The sequence below is a fragment of the Schistocerca gregaria genome, chromosome 6 (genome assembly GCF_023897955.1).
Source record: "Schistocerca gregaria isolate iqSchGreg1 chromosome 6, iqSchGreg1.2, whole genome shotgun sequence".
Taxonomy (NCBI): Eukaryota; Metazoa; Arthropoda; class Insecta; order Orthoptera; family Acrididae; genus Schistocerca; species Schistocerca gregaria.
This window is the reverse complement of record NC_064925.1, coordinates 315,757,222-315,772,949: the sequence shown is the minus strand read 5'-3', so window position 1 is coordinate 315,772,949 and position 15,728 is coordinate 315,757,222. Positions and strand designations below refer to the sequence as shown.

Genomic DNA, 15,728 nt, shown 5'->3' with positions numbered 1-15,728 from the left:
AACTTGTCTAGCTTGAAGGGGAAAACCAGAAGCGCTATGGTTGGCCCGCTATATGGTGCTGCCATAGAGTATCAACTATGTTTTTTTTTAAAAAATAGGAACCCCCACTTTTATTACATATTCGTGTAGTACGTAAAGAAATATGAAGGTTTTAGTTGGAATAGTTTTTTCGCTTTGTGACAGATCGCGCTGTAATAGTCACAAATATATGGCTCACAATTTTAGACAAACAGTTCGTAACAGGTACGTTTTTAAAATTAAAATATAGAACATAGGTACGTATGAACATTTTACTTTGGTTCTTCCAATGTGGTACATGTATCTTTGCGAACTTATAATATCTGAGAACGCATGCTGTTACAACGCGATTATCTGTAAATACCACATTAATGCAATAAATACTAAAAATGATGTCCGTCAACCTCAATGCATTTGGAAATACGTGCAACGACATTCCTCGCAACAGCGCGTAGTTCGCCTTCCGTTATGTTCGCACATACATTGACAATGCGCTAACGCATGTTGTCAGGCGTCGGTTGATCACTATAGCAAATCTCATCCAACGTTCCCCACAGAAAGAAATCGAGTGACATCAGAACCGGTGAACGTGCGGGCCATGGTATGGTGCTTCAATGACCAATCCGCCAGTCATGAAATAATGCTAATCAATACCGCTTCAACCGCAAGTGAACTATGTGCCGGACATCCTTCATGTTGGAAGTACGTCACCATACTGTCATACAGTTAAACATCTTGTAGTAAGATCGGTGGAACATTACGTAGGAAATCAGCATACGTTGCACCATTTAGTTTGCCATCGATAAAACGTGGGCCAAGTATCCTTTCTCCCATAATGCCGCACCATACATTAACCCGCCGAGGTCGCTGATGTTCCACTTGTCGCAGCCGTCGTGGATTTTCAGTTGCCCAGTAGGGCATATTATGCCGGTTTACGCTACCGCTGTTGGTGAATGACGCTTCGTCGCTAAATAGAACGCGTGCAAAAAATCTGTCATCGTCCCGTAATTTCTCTTGTGCCCAGTGGCAGAACTGTACACGACGTTCAAACTCGTCGCCATACAGTTCCTGGTGCATATAAATATGGTACGGGTGCAATCGATGTTGATGAAGCATTCCCAACACCGACGTATTTGAGATTCCCGATTCTCGCACAATTTGTCTGCTACTGATGTGCGGATTAGCCGCGACAGCAGCTAAAACACCTATTTGGGCAACATAATTTGTTGTAGATCGTTGTTGACGTTTCACATGTGACTGAACACTTCCTGTTTCATTAAATAACATAACTATCCGGCGAATGGTCCGGACACTTGGATGATGTCGTCTAGGATTCCGAGCAGCATACATAGCACACGCCCGTTTCATCACAATAGCCAAACATCAACACGATATCGACCTTTTCCACAATTGATAGAAGGTCCATTTTATCACGGGTAATGTATCACGAAGCAAATACCGTAGGCACTGGCGTAATGTTATGTGATACCACGTACTTGTACGTGGGTGACTACTACAGCGCCATCTATGACAAAGCGAAAAACGTGGTCCAACTAAAACATTCATATTTATTTACGTACTACACAACTTTGTAATAAAAATGGGGGTTCCTATTTTAAAAAATCATAGCTGATATCCGTTTGACCTATGGCAGCGCCTTCTAGCGGGTCAACCATAGCGTCATCTGGTTTCCCCCTTCAAGTTAGACGAGTCTCGTTTTTTGTAGGTTTTTCGTTTCATAATTATTTCGTGAGATATTTGGCCCGGTCACTATCAATGGACCACCCTGTATATGATGTCAGGAAACGTTCTTAACACGATCGACATAACCAGAACTTCCACAGTTCAGGAGTACACCATAAGTCATCACTCAAAATCAATCATTTGCACTTACCCACTGTCCAGTATGAATCGTCTATTATTCTTGGCTACATAAACGTGTAGCTTATCACAATGAGTTTGATTTATGTGCTATAGTCCCCTTAGCTACATATACTCAGACACTGTGCTAGCTGGCCTCTGCACTGTGGAAATAACAGATCATTCTTCTGCAGATTTCATGTGTTTCTTTACAATGACCCTCCACAGTGCTTGACGTACATTGTATTTCACAAAATGTGTTCCTCCTGATCTTTATTTGTCTGCTCGTGTTCATTTGCTTTTCCGCTGGAACTTTGACCCACAAACTGACATCCGGCACAGTACATGTGAGTTAGTATGTTAGCATTCAATATTCTAGCCGTTACACCGGTTATTAATGTACCAGAATTTCACATTTGTAGTAATGTACCGCGCGCATATGTTGAACTATGATCTAGAAATGTTAATCACTAATATGTTACCTAGGCAAAGGTATTTCCAAAACTGCATGTCGCTACATAAATCTTGTTTTGATTTTTGCCCCGTCCGTGTATTCTCTCCAGAAAATGCGTCAAGAAATGGATGGCCGTTTAGAAACACTCATGATTTATGGATCTGATCCAGTGCAGTAGGCATCCGTCTGAGGCTCCTGAAGGCTCGTCATGCTAGAAAGGGGAAGTTACTGATCTTTCCCAAAGCACATTAATTCGTAATATCTGTGAAGAAATGTACATAATACACCTACAGGTAAGGCAACAATGAAAATAGAACAAGGGGCTTCCTTTTGGGACCCCTTTGTAAGGTGTCAGGCAAATCCAACATCTTTCATGGAAACCCTGACATGATAAGCAAATCCAGTAGTAAGTCACATATCTCTGAATAAATCGTGACATTAAATTAACCAAAGTAATACGAGTAACGAGTGAGCAAATGGAATACCACTGACTAATACAAGAACGCCTAAATGCATGTGATACCTTCCCACTGTAGACAGATGCAGTTCCGTGGGGAGAAACGAGAACAGAAGCCGAGAGCAGAACCGTGTTAAGCTGGAAGGCCCAACGATAAGGGATGGACACCTATGTCTCCAGCTAACCGCTAGGACCACCCCCCCCCCCCCCCCCCAGCACATGTTAAAAGCTAGAGCCCTCCAGAAGAGCAGTATAGATCTTACGATAACACAAAAAAGGCCACACAAGCCGCAAGGTTTAGCGTGAGACTTCTTCACGTCTCTGTTACGTCAGGACCACCCCCCAGAACAGGTTAAAAGATAGAGCCCTCCAGAAGAACAGTATAGATCTTACAATAACACTAAAAGGACCACAGCAGATGCAAGTTTTAGCGTGACATTTTTTCGCGTTTCTGTTACGTTGCAGACTTTAAAAACATTGCCCCACCACGAAATGTATAATGTTTCTCATTGGATGGACAGAATTTTTGTAGGCGGAGCTTAAAGTTAACATTGAGACCCTGATTGGTCAGATGAAAACACAGCCAGATAGTTTTTTTAACCAACTTCGGTAAATGGTAGTAAGGAGAAGTTAGGAGCGAGTTGCTTCTGAGACGGCGAGGTGAGCGGAGTTGCGCTGTCCGCCGCCCTCTGACGAACACAGGCAAGGTAATGAATGCACGCGATCTACATAACAGTGCATAAAGCTTCACTCAGAACTGCTGGAGTCTTATCTGCTACACCCCCTTTTGGCGTAATACTACTGCTAATCGTCAATTAAAGCTCATGGTGTTCACATTTGCCACTTGAAGTAAAAATCTGAAACGCGATGATTTTTCTGTTATGTAGTTATTGAGAAGCCACATCAGCCACTGCAATTTACGACGAGTTAGATAAGTAATTAAAGATAATTGAGGGACACTGTAGACGATTTTGATAGTTTTCTCTTTCGTGAAACTTAATTTAAACCTAGATTATAGATGTGATATGGCATAGGTCATCCTTCGATCCATTGTAGAACTTGGAAACCCATTCAGGGATTATTCGTTCAAATTTTTGTTGAACGCTGTTGGTTTTTACCATCCTGTATTAAAACATTTTCTTTTATCAATAGTGCAATTTATAAACAATGTTTTGTGAGTAGAATAAAATTTCCAATGGTAAACGTAACTGCTTTTTCGACGTTATTTTACCAGCTAACTAAAAACAGGAAAGCCTTGAACCCCTTCTACTAAATTTAGTTAGTATTAAGTTTCTTCCCACAACCACAATGGAGGGGTATCTGTTGAGAGGCCAGACAAACGTGTGGTTCCTGAAGAGGGGCAGCAGCCTTTTCAGTAGTTGCAAGGGCAACAGTCTGGATGATTGACTGATCTGGCCTTGTAACACTAACCAAAACGGTCTTGCTGAGCTGGTACTGCGAACGGCTGAAAGCAAATGGAAACTACGGCTGTCATGATTAAATGATGTTGGCGTCCTCTTGGGTAAAATATTCCGGAGGTAAAATAGTCCCCCATTTGGATCTCCGGGCGGGGACTACTCAAGTTGCCGTCGTTATCAGGAGAACGAAAACTGGCGTCCTACGGATCGGAGCGTGGAATGTCAGATCCCTTAATCGGGCAGGTAGGTTAGAAAATTTAAAAAGGGAAATTGATAGGTTAAAATTAGATATAGTGGGAGTTAGTGTAGTTCGGTGGCAGTTTGAACAAGACTTTTGGTCAGGCGAATACAGCATTATAAATACAAAATCAAATAGGGGTAATGCGGGAGTAGGTTTAATAATGAATAAGAAAATAGGAATGCGCGTAAGCTACTACAAACAGCATAGTGAACGCATTATTGTCGCCAAGATAGATAGGAAGCCCACACGTCCTACAGTACTACAAGTTTATATGCCAACTAGCTCTTCAGATGACGAAGAAATTGAAGAAATGTATGAGGAAATAAAAGAAATTAATCAGATAGTGAAAGGAGACCAAAATTTAATAGTCATGGGTGACTGGAATTCGAGTGTAGGAAAAGGGAGAGAGGGAAACGTAGTAGGTGAATATGGATTGGGACTAAGAAATGAAAGAGGAAAACGCCTGGTAGAATTTTGCACAGAGCACTACTTAATCATAGCTAACACTTGGTTTAAGAATCATGAAAGATGGTTGTATACATGTAAGAACCCTGGAGATACAAAAAGCTATCAGATAGATTATACAATGGTAAGACAGAGATTTAGGAACCAGGTTTAAATTGTAAGACATTTCCAGGGGCAAATGGGGACTCTGACCGCAATATATTGGTTATGACCTGTAGATTAAAACTGCAAAAAGATGGAAATTTAGGGAGATGGGACCTGGATAAACTGCCTAACCAGAAGTTGTACAGAGATTCAGGGAGAGCATAAGGGAAATATTGACAGGAATGCGGGAAAGAAATACAGTAGAAGAAGAATGGGATAGCTTTGATGGATGAAGTAGTGAAGGCAGCAGAGGATCAAGTAGGTAAAAAGACGAGGGCTAGTAGAAATCCTTGGGTAACAGAAGAAATATTAAATTTAATTGATGAAAGAAGAAAATATAAAAATGCAGTAAATGAAGCAGGCAAAAAGGAATACCAACGTCTCAAAAATGTGATCGACAGGAAATGCAAAATGGCTAAGCAGGAATGGCTAGAGGACAAATGTAGGTATGTAGAGGCTTATCTCTCTAGGGGTAAGATAGATACTGCCTACAGGGAAATTAAGAAAGACCTTTGGAGAAAAGAGAACCACTAGTATGAACATCAAGACCTCAGATGGAAACCCAGTTCCAAGCAAAGAAGGGAAGGCGGAAAGGTGGAAGGAGTATATAGAGGGTTTATGCATGGGCGATGTACTTGAGGACAATATTATGGAAATGGAAGAGGATGTAGATGAAGACGAAATGGGAGACAAGATACTGCGTGAAGAGTTTGACGGGGCACTGAAAGACCTGAGTCGAAACAAGGCCCCCGGAGTAGACAACATTCCATTAGAACTACTGACGGCCTTGGGAGAGCCAGTCATGACAAAACTCTACCATCTGGTGAGTAAAATGTATGAGACAGGCGAAATAACCTCAGACTTCAGGAAGAATATAATAATTCCAATCCCAAAGAAAACAGGTGTTGACAGATGTGAAAATTACCGAAAAATCAGTTTAATAAGCCACATCTGCAAAATACTAACACGAATTCCTTACAGACGATTGGAAAAACTAGTAGAAGCCTACCTCGGTGAAGACCAGTTTGGATTCCGTAGAAATACTGGAACACGTGAGGCAATACAGACCTTACGACTTATATTACAAGAAAGATTAAGAAAAGGCAAACCTACGTTTCTAGCATTTGTAGACTTAGAGAAAGATTTTGACAATGTTGATTGGAACACTCTCTTTCAAATTCTAAAGGTGGCAGAGCTAAAATACAGGGAGCGAAAGGCTATTTACAATTTGTACAGAAACCAGATGGCAGTTATGAGAGTCGAGGGGCATGAAATGGAGGCAGTGGTTGGGAAGGGAGTGAGACAGGGTTTTAGCCTATCCCCGATGTTATTCAATCTGTATACTGAGCAAGCAGTAAAGGAAGGAAAAGAAAATTTCGGAGTATGTATTAAAGTCCATGGAGAAGAAATAAAAACTTTGAGGTTCGCCGATGACATTGTAATTCTGTCAGAGACAGCAAAGGACTTGGAAGAGCATTTGAATGGAATAGACAGTGTCTTGAAAGGAGGATATAAGATGAACATCAACAAAAGCAAAACGAGGATAATGGAATGTAGTCGAATTAAGTCGGGTGATGCTGAGGGAATTGGATTAGGAAATGAGACACTTAAAGTAGTAAAGGAGTTTTGCTATTTGGGGAGCAAAATAACTGATGATGGTCGAAGTAGAGAGTATATAAAATGTAGACTGTCAATGGCAAGGAAAGCGTTTCTGAAGAAGAGAAATTTTTTAACATCGAGTATTGATTTAAGTGTGAGGAAGTCATTTCTGAAAGTATTTGTATGGAGTGTAGCCATGTATGGAAGTGAAACATGGACGATAAATAGTTTGGACAAGAAGAGAATAGAAGCTTTCGAAATGTGGTGCTACAGAGGAATGCTGAAGATCAGATGGGTAGATCACATAACTAATGATAAAGTATTGAATAAGATTGGGGAGAAGAGAAGTTTGTGGTACAACTTGACCAAAAGAAGGGATCGGTTGGTAGGTCATGTTCTGAGTCATCAAGGGATCAAGAATTTAGTATTGGAGTGCAGCCTGAAGGGTAAACATCGTAGAGCAAAAGATGAATATACTAAGCAGATTGAGAAGGATGTAGGTTGCAGTAGGTACTGGGGGATGAATACACTTGCACAGGATAGAGTAGCATGGAGAGCTGCATCAAACCAATCTCAGAACTAAAGATTAAAACAACAACAAGGTTATTTTACAGGGAGTGCAGTGGAGCTGACGCCGAAATTAGTAAGTATTTGTTTATATCATCGCTAGTCTCACTGAACTCTTCTGAACTGTACATGTCATGTGTGGTCTGACGTCTCCTTACCAGCAGCAGGTCCCAGGTTCAAACTAGTCAATTCCCTAAAAAACACAGTAAGAGCGTCGTTGAGCTGAAGTGGTAGGGAGACACGATATAGAACAACAGACACTACTCAGAATGTTAGTCCTTCACCTTTTCAGGTCATTTCTAAAACTGCTGAAGATATTCTAAATCCGTCCTTTTCTTTTACTACACACGATTCGTCTTATAGGAATTAAACATAAACAGTGATGTATAATGAAACAGTTCCAATTTGGAGTTTATTTTATGAAGGCTTATTTCAATTTTTGTAGCTTATATTTTATTGATTTTTTGTCCACGGCTGGAATAGTGTCTGGCATTTCTTTGCATCCTTTGTCATGTAATGCTCATGCGTTTATTTCCATAAACAAACTTTTCTGCAGAGTTGTGTAGGCTTTTCTACATCGCGATTGATCCGCATCTACTGCCACAGAGATTCTGAACGCTGCCAGTTGCACAGGTTCGCACGTACGGCCGGGCTGCCAGTTCCAAGAACTGCGTATAACGACCTCGCAGGTCGTGCCTCAGCTAAAGCACAATCGGGGCCCTGCCGGTTTCGCAGAAGCCTTTGGAAATATCCGTAGCCCGTCGCTAAAATTCGCTGGTGTGGTCAGCTATTGGCGGCAAAGGCCATTGTCTTGCAGCTGCCGACACGCGAGAACCCTTTGCTTGCAGCCTTCGAAGTACCATCTGTTTTCAGCCCCTGCTTCTAGCGTGAGACGCTTGCGTGTTGCCAGTTCAGACTAGCACATTAGACAATACTGCTAATAGCGGCTACCACCGTGCAAGGTATCGCATGTACTTCGTTAAGCCTATTAAATGACTATGGTTTCATTACACTTCGAGGCGACAGTATCTATAAATTGCTGGATAGCAAATCACACATATAAGCAAACACCGTTTTAACATAAACAACTAAATGTAACACAAACCAACACAGTTCTCAATGGACAAACACAAACACAAAAACACAAAAATAACTTTGTCTGCCCTAATGTCCCTACTAGCTCAATGATCGTCTTTACGCACACCTTCCTCACCTATTATTATTTTATGATGTTGTCCACTTGTCCACAATTGTATTGTAGTTTCTTTTTCTAACTATAGCTACCTCAATGTTTTTGCACTTCGCTTCAGTTACCTTGTAGTCTTCCTTCTAAACGTTTCGAAATAACGAGCTACTCTTGTGTTTGCGTCCTTGCTATGTCACTTCTGCTGACATTATTCGTTTTAGTTTCTTTTGGACCACTTTTTATCTCGTCTGCAGGTTACTGTATCATGTTAATCAAATACTATGCATGCGGTATTATTTTTATTCTTCCAGCATTTTCTTTTGTGACTCCCGTTTATTCTGGCGAAACATATTTGATTTATCCAACATTTTAGTCAGCTTTCTCTCTGAGTTCTCTAACCTTGTGATCGCACAATTTATTGCTTTAAACATCTCTCTTAGACAGTTAAGGTCTTTCTTCTTTATTCATTAGAGCTCTACCAGTTCGGTAAAATCTCTCAGTACTGTCCCTTCCTTCCCATCTAAATATTTAGTTACTTGAGTAAACCTTTGTACATGATTCAATATTGTCTTCCAATAGGAAAAAAAATTAAAAAAAAAACCTTGATACTTTACTTCCTCTTCCTTCTCCATGGAATTTCACTTCTTCAATAGTCTACTTCTTTTTAATTGTTCTTCCTTCTTCACTTCATTGAATTTTGTTCCTTCTGTCTACCACTTTCTGTGTTCACCTTCAGTCCTTTTAATTCATAAATAACTGTTTCTTACAAATACGGCACAACGACTGCGACAACGTGATATTTATATATTTCTTAAATTTCAAATTCCAACAACACTTGGCATTTCAGGTGTTTCATATATTCCTGACATTTTGCCATAATAGGGGCGTATCTGCAGTTTAAGAAACTCAGAAAAAAACTTAAAAAGCGGAAATACCTAGTAAAGCATTTATTTCGATAACTGGTTTCGGCAAAATATGCCTATTCGCGATGTGACACGATACATAGCACAGATGGAGCAGATTATGTGACGTTGTAAAGCGTAGGAGCTAAAGATGGTAACCGGTTATCGACGTAATTGCTTTACTAGCGACCTTGGCTTTATGAAGGTTTTCTTCTGAATTTATTACGTGTTTCACGTAACTCTCCAACGGCATCTTCTACTTTAAAAACCACTAACCTTTAAACTTTCAGCCTAAATTCATTTATTCGGTACTTCATTATACATGACATTTGCTGCTGTTCAAAGCTAACAGTGTGGATCTCTTAAGTTTTTCGATTTGATCATAGAGTTTAACAATTTAATAACTGCCACATTATTTTTATTAATTTTCTTCTTCTAATAATTCATTCTGATCATCATTTAATTACTCCATTTCTAACAATATAAAGTAACTGCACACTACTTCCTAGCTGCCTATTGTCTTTCAGATTTCGTTGCAAAAACTAGATGGAGTTTCTGCTTTCCCATTGGCTTATTGATTCGCATCCACCACGTCTTCCATTTCTTGAATTCTTCTTCGTATGAACCCCCCCCCCCCCCCCCCCCCCCCGCCAGAAAGGATATCCAACACATTTACATTCCTTTCCCGCTGTCGCTATTTCTTTCAGCTTCCCGACAGACAATTTGTTGCTGACCGCCTCCGCCAAAGACCTTGTTTTGCTTTAGGGCTATGCGAATATTATTCGCGATCGGTCGACGGTTTCCATTATCGTGTGTTGTAAATGCGTGCGAACCCGTCGAAGCCCTTTCGCTACCCAGTGCCTGGTGTTTCTTTTGTAATCCTGCACGTCTAGGAAATGATTGAATGCGAGTTAACTTTTCAGTATCGCGCTTTCTTCGGGGTAGAATATTTTAGATATTAATTCCACTTAGTGGTTTGTTCTGGCTGTTATTGCAATTTTATCTTGAACAGAAACTGTTTTCAGAATCAGGTTAGTATGTATTGCTTATTCTCCGCGTTTCTGCCTTGTCTGTCGCATTTTCTGTACAAATTGGTTTCTCGTTCGCCTTTACTTAGCGTAAGGTTATTTCATTTTGCTACTGCGTGTTTACCTCCGTCTGTGGTTATGTATGGCTTACTCTCAACCATACTGTTTTGTGCTGTTTTCCTTATACCAATTTCATTTCGATATCTACTACTGTTTTTACCGTAGTGAACATTATCTCAAAGCCCAGCCAATGCTTTTCTGAATTTATAATGTCATCTCTGTTTTTAATTCTTCATTTTTACTTTCTTGCCTATCAGACATCTCTTGAGCACTTCTTTCATGCCTTTCGTTTCAAAATTTATCTCCTTTCTGTATATTTGCTTACTTTTTATTTTACAATTTCGTTTCTTTTACTTATAACTTGATAAGTAAGCGAAGTAAAGACTGACAAGAATAACATACAAAATAACGGAAAAGACAACTGAAGTTCTGTTAGATGACAATCAGTTTAGCTTTAGGAAAGTAGTGGTTGACAAAGGAAGCGAGACTGAAGGAAAATCAAGACACGTTCATTGAAGAAAACATTCGACAATACAAAATGGAGTAAGATGTTCGAAATTTTGAGAAAAAATATGGGTAATCTGTAGGAAAATACGATTAATATACAGCTTGTACAAGAACTATGAGGGAACAATAATAGTGGATGACGATGAACAAAGTATTCAGATTACACAGGGTGTAAGGTGGAGGTTTAGTCTTTCGCCCCTACCATTCAACCTATGCAACGAAGAAGCAATTAGGGAAATAAAAGAAAGGATCAAGAGTGGATTAAAATTCAGGCTGAAAGGATATCATTGATAAAATTCGTTGATGGCATTGCTTTTCTCAGTGAAGGTGAAGAAGAATTATAGGAACTGTTGAATTGATCGAACCGGTTAATGAGTACAGAATGTGTACAGAGAGTAAATCGAAGAAAGTCAAAACAAAGAGCAGTAGCAGAAATGACAACAGCGAGAAACTTACCATCAGAATTGGAGATCACGACGTAGAGGAAACTAAGAAATTCTGCAGCCTAGACAGAAAAATAACCCATAACCGACAGAGCAAGGAGACATGAAAAGGAGACTAGCACTGGCAAAAAGGGCATTACTGGCCGAGAGAAGTCTGCTGACATAGATCTTAACTTGAGAATGAAACATCTGAGAATGTACGTTGGAAGCGACGTATTAAAATACGGTAGTGAAACTGCTTCAGAAAATGTTACCTGACACATGAAACTTTTACTGTTTTCCAACACAAAGCATCGCTACATTCAGTTGTAGCATTACTATCGCTCCGGCCGGAGTGGCCGTGCGGTTCTAGGCGATATAGCCTGGAACCGAGTGACTGCTACGGTCGCAGGTTCGAATCTTGCCTCGGGCATGGAGGTGTGTGACGTCCTTAGGTCAGTTAGGTTTAATTAGTTCTAAGTTCTAGGCGACTGATGACCTCAGAAGTTAAGTCGCATAGTGCTCAGAGATATTTGAGCCATTACTATGGCCCATTGCTCATTTCTAATTACTCACCGGCATCACCGACTATAATTACTTTTACAGTACTAAAAATTTTCTTTTCCTGCTACTAGACGATACAGTGAGCTGTGGTGTTGTATTTGTTTGGTCTGTTGTGTACATTGTGTGGTATGGCCTCTTCTACTCTCTTATTTCTTTGTTGTTCATAATCGTCCCTCGCTCCATCCACGGGCATTTTTACTTCCATTTTCGTTATAGTGGCTGCATTTGAAGATCGGCATACGTATGCGATATCCAAGGGAGGTCACTGTAAAGTTGATTATCCTTCTACTTCTCTGTACGACAGTAGAAGGTTTCTAACTGTGTACCTGACACGTGCCCTTTCAAATTTCTGTTCTCACCACTCCACATAACTCAACTAGTAAACTCATAAACATGAATATACTATTCTTTAGTTTCACATAAAATTTCCCTAACAAGCCTAAAGTTCATCCTCAGTACATCAGTATTCAACGAGCCAATTTTTTTCAGACTGCCCGGTCGCAGTAAATATACACTCCTGGAAATTGAAATAAGAACACCGTGAATTCATTGTCCCAGGAAGGGGAAACTTTATTGACACATTCCTGGGGCCAGATACATCACATGATCACACTGACAGAACCACAGGCACATACACATAGGCAACAGAGCATGCACAATGTCGGCACTATTACAGTGTATATCCACCTTTCGCAGCAATGCCGGCTGCTATTCTCCCATGGAGACGATCGTAGAGATGCTGGATGTAGTCCTGTGGAACGGCTTGCCATGCCATTTCCACCTGGCGCCTCAGTTGGACCAGCGTTCGTGCTGGACGTGCAGACCGCGTGAGACGACGCTTCATCCAGTCCCAAACATGCTCAGTGGAGGACAGATCCGGGGATCTTGCTGGCCAGGGTAGTTGACTTACACCTTCTAGAGCACGTTGGGTGGCACGGGATAAATGCGGACGTGCATTGTCCTGTTGGAACAGCAAGTTCCCTTGCCGGTCTAGGAATGGTAGAACGATGGGTTCGATGACGGTTTGGATGTACCGTGCACTATTCAGTGTCCCCTCGACGATCACCAAAGGTGTACGGCCAGTGTAGGAGATCGCTCCCCACACCATGATGCCGGGTGTTGGCCCTGTGTGCCTCGGTCGTATGCAGTCCTGATTGTGGCGCTCACCTGCACGGCGCCAAACACGCATACGACCATCATTGGCACCAAGGCAGAAGCGATTCTCATCGCTGAAGACGACACGTCTCCATTCGTCCCTCCATTCACGCCTGTCGCGACACCACTGGAGGCGGGCTGTACGATGTTGGGGCGTGAGCGGAAGACGGCCTAACGGTGTGCGGGACCGTAGCTCAGCTTCATGGAGACGGTTGCGAATGGTCCTCGCCGATACCCCAGGAGCAACAGTGTGCCTAATTTGCTGGGAAGTGGCGGTGCGGTCCCCTACGGCACTGCGTAGGATCCTACGGTCTTGGCGTGCATCCGTGTGTCGCTGTGGTCCGGTCCCAGGTCGACGGGCACGTGCACCTTCCGCCGACCACTGGCGACAACATCGATGTACTGTGGAGACCTCGCGCTCCGCGTGTTGAGCAATTCGGCGGTACGTCCACCCGGCCTCCCGCATGCCCACTATACGCCCTCGCTCAAAGTCCGGTAACTGCACATACGGTTCACGTCCACGCTGTCGCGGCATGCTACCAGTGTTAAAGACTGCGATGGAGCTCCGTATGTCACGGCAAACTGGCTGACACTGACGGCGGCGGTGCACAAATGCTGCGCAGCTAGGGCCATTCGACGGCCAACACCGCGGTTCCTGGTGTGTCCGCTGTTCCGTGCGTGTGATCATTGCTTGTACAGCCCTCTCGCAGTGTCCGGAGCAAGTATGGTGGGTCTGCCACACCGGTGTCAATGTGTTCTTTTTTCCATTTCCAGGAGTGTATTAAGTTCTCTCGTTTCATAAAAAACTAACGTTAATCAAAAATTAACGTTTACATTTATTTTTATCGCACCGCTGGCCTCTGACTCGCACTCCAGATACTCGACTACTTCAGCTGTTATCTACTGACAGACTGCCGTGGCAGGTGCCAAAAGTACTCCTTACTCAAATGATTGGGATTCCCCCTATCTACGAGTGGGCTCTGGTCAGGCAGAGACGAGTAAGCGCAAGATTCGATATGTACAACACGTAACCATAACTCCAGGGATCAAACTACCAAGGGTTCAAGATTAAGACAATATCGTGCCAATGACAGGTGTACATAGAGGAGTACAACCAAAAATTAGAGAAGTCCAAAGGCTCTGTTCAGTTCCTGTGCTAATCATTCGACAAATCTTTGTGGATTTCGTTCAATCTCACGTGTTCCACCTGTAGTCTCCTGTTTTAGAACAGCAGAGGAATTATAGTCATTCTTCTCGTCGTTAAAATGTAGGTGTGAAGTACTTGCAGAAAAACGGGAGAAGGTTTAGACCAATTGTCTAATACTCACTGGAGTGTTCGTTATAATTCAACTATAGTAATAAAAGAAAACGTGGAAACAGTAGTGAGAACTTTTTATTTGATATGCGGGATTCATACAACATAAACCTTGATGATCGGTCTGCAAGATGCTTGCTCCTGGCAGCTATATGCTGTTTTAAGTTTTTGACGAAAAAGCTGTGCTGGAGGAAGTCTACAGTCTACAAAAATGACTTTGGATTAAGGACTCGCCAAACTGAAAACCCTGAATGAGATTTTAGTGACGGAACAAACTGCAGTATCTGTATACAATCCTGAGATATCCAATGTTATGCATATTAGCATTGGTCAAAGAGAAAGAACGAGGGTAAGTAAAACAATTCCGGATGAAGAAGCTGATGGCGCATGGTTTTCGATTCCAAGTGAAGTTCGTCGATCAGTGTTTGAATGCAAAGATCTATTTACTGACCTACAAGAATTGTTACAGTGATATACAACCTTGAAGGAAATCACAAAATTTTTCCAAATTTATGTTTGAAAGTTTCGATAACGTTCTGGCAGTAGCGCTGGAGAATCTGGTGGAATTTTTAAATGAGGTTGATAAGGAGCAGGTGGTGAAATAAAGAGAAAGGTATCATAGGAATCTACGTGCGATAGAAAAAGTGCGGTCATTGCTGCTATATGGACAGCCTAAGAAATCCTTCAACACGTACTTAGATTGGATTTTAGTCAATCATTACCCTATATATCAGTTACAATCCAATAATTCTTGACTGTTCATGTCTGTCTCATCATGTGAGAGAAGTTTCTCTGTACTGAAACTAATAAAAAATGATCTTCTCTCTACCATGAATCAAGAACAGTGAATTTTATGAACGGAGAGAAAAGTTCAAATATCAATAATAACTCCTATCTCGTACAAATGTTACGAAACTAACCGATAGTAGAGCTTCATTTCCACAGATGCAAATAACGGTTAGAAATAAAATAAACATAAATAAAGTATGTAAATTAAACAAATATAAAAAATAAAAGGTAATTTTCTTTCTCTAATCGTTATTATTTCTTAACCGCTCTACCTGACGCTTGCTGTGCTATATGCTGATGCATATTCTAAGTTTCTCATCTATAAGTATTTGTATTACATTTATTAGAAGTTAGAGAATACAATCATAAATACTTGACCTATTGTCAGCCATTACATTCCCATCACTGATTTTTTACAAAATTATACACTATAAATTATAAGCTACTGGTCTGTCCAAACTTGAAGTGTACTACTTAATCATGTGATCTGACATGAATCACTCTCCAAAATAATGAAACAGGAATTGAGTGACTACTAAATGTAGCAAAAATCAGAATTAACTCGTTTTATCACCAT

The 15,728-nt window shown here is 41.2% G+C and overlaps 1 protein-coding gene across 1 annotated transcript in view; it reads left to right on the top strand.

Annotated features, from left to right (window-relative positions):
- The window catches only part of LOC126278537 (galanin receptor type 2-like), a 1,269,802-nt gene that overhangs the window by 614,126 nt on the left and 639,948 nt on the right, over nt 1-15,728 (top strand). The gene's annotated exons all lie outside the window — the stretch shown is intronic.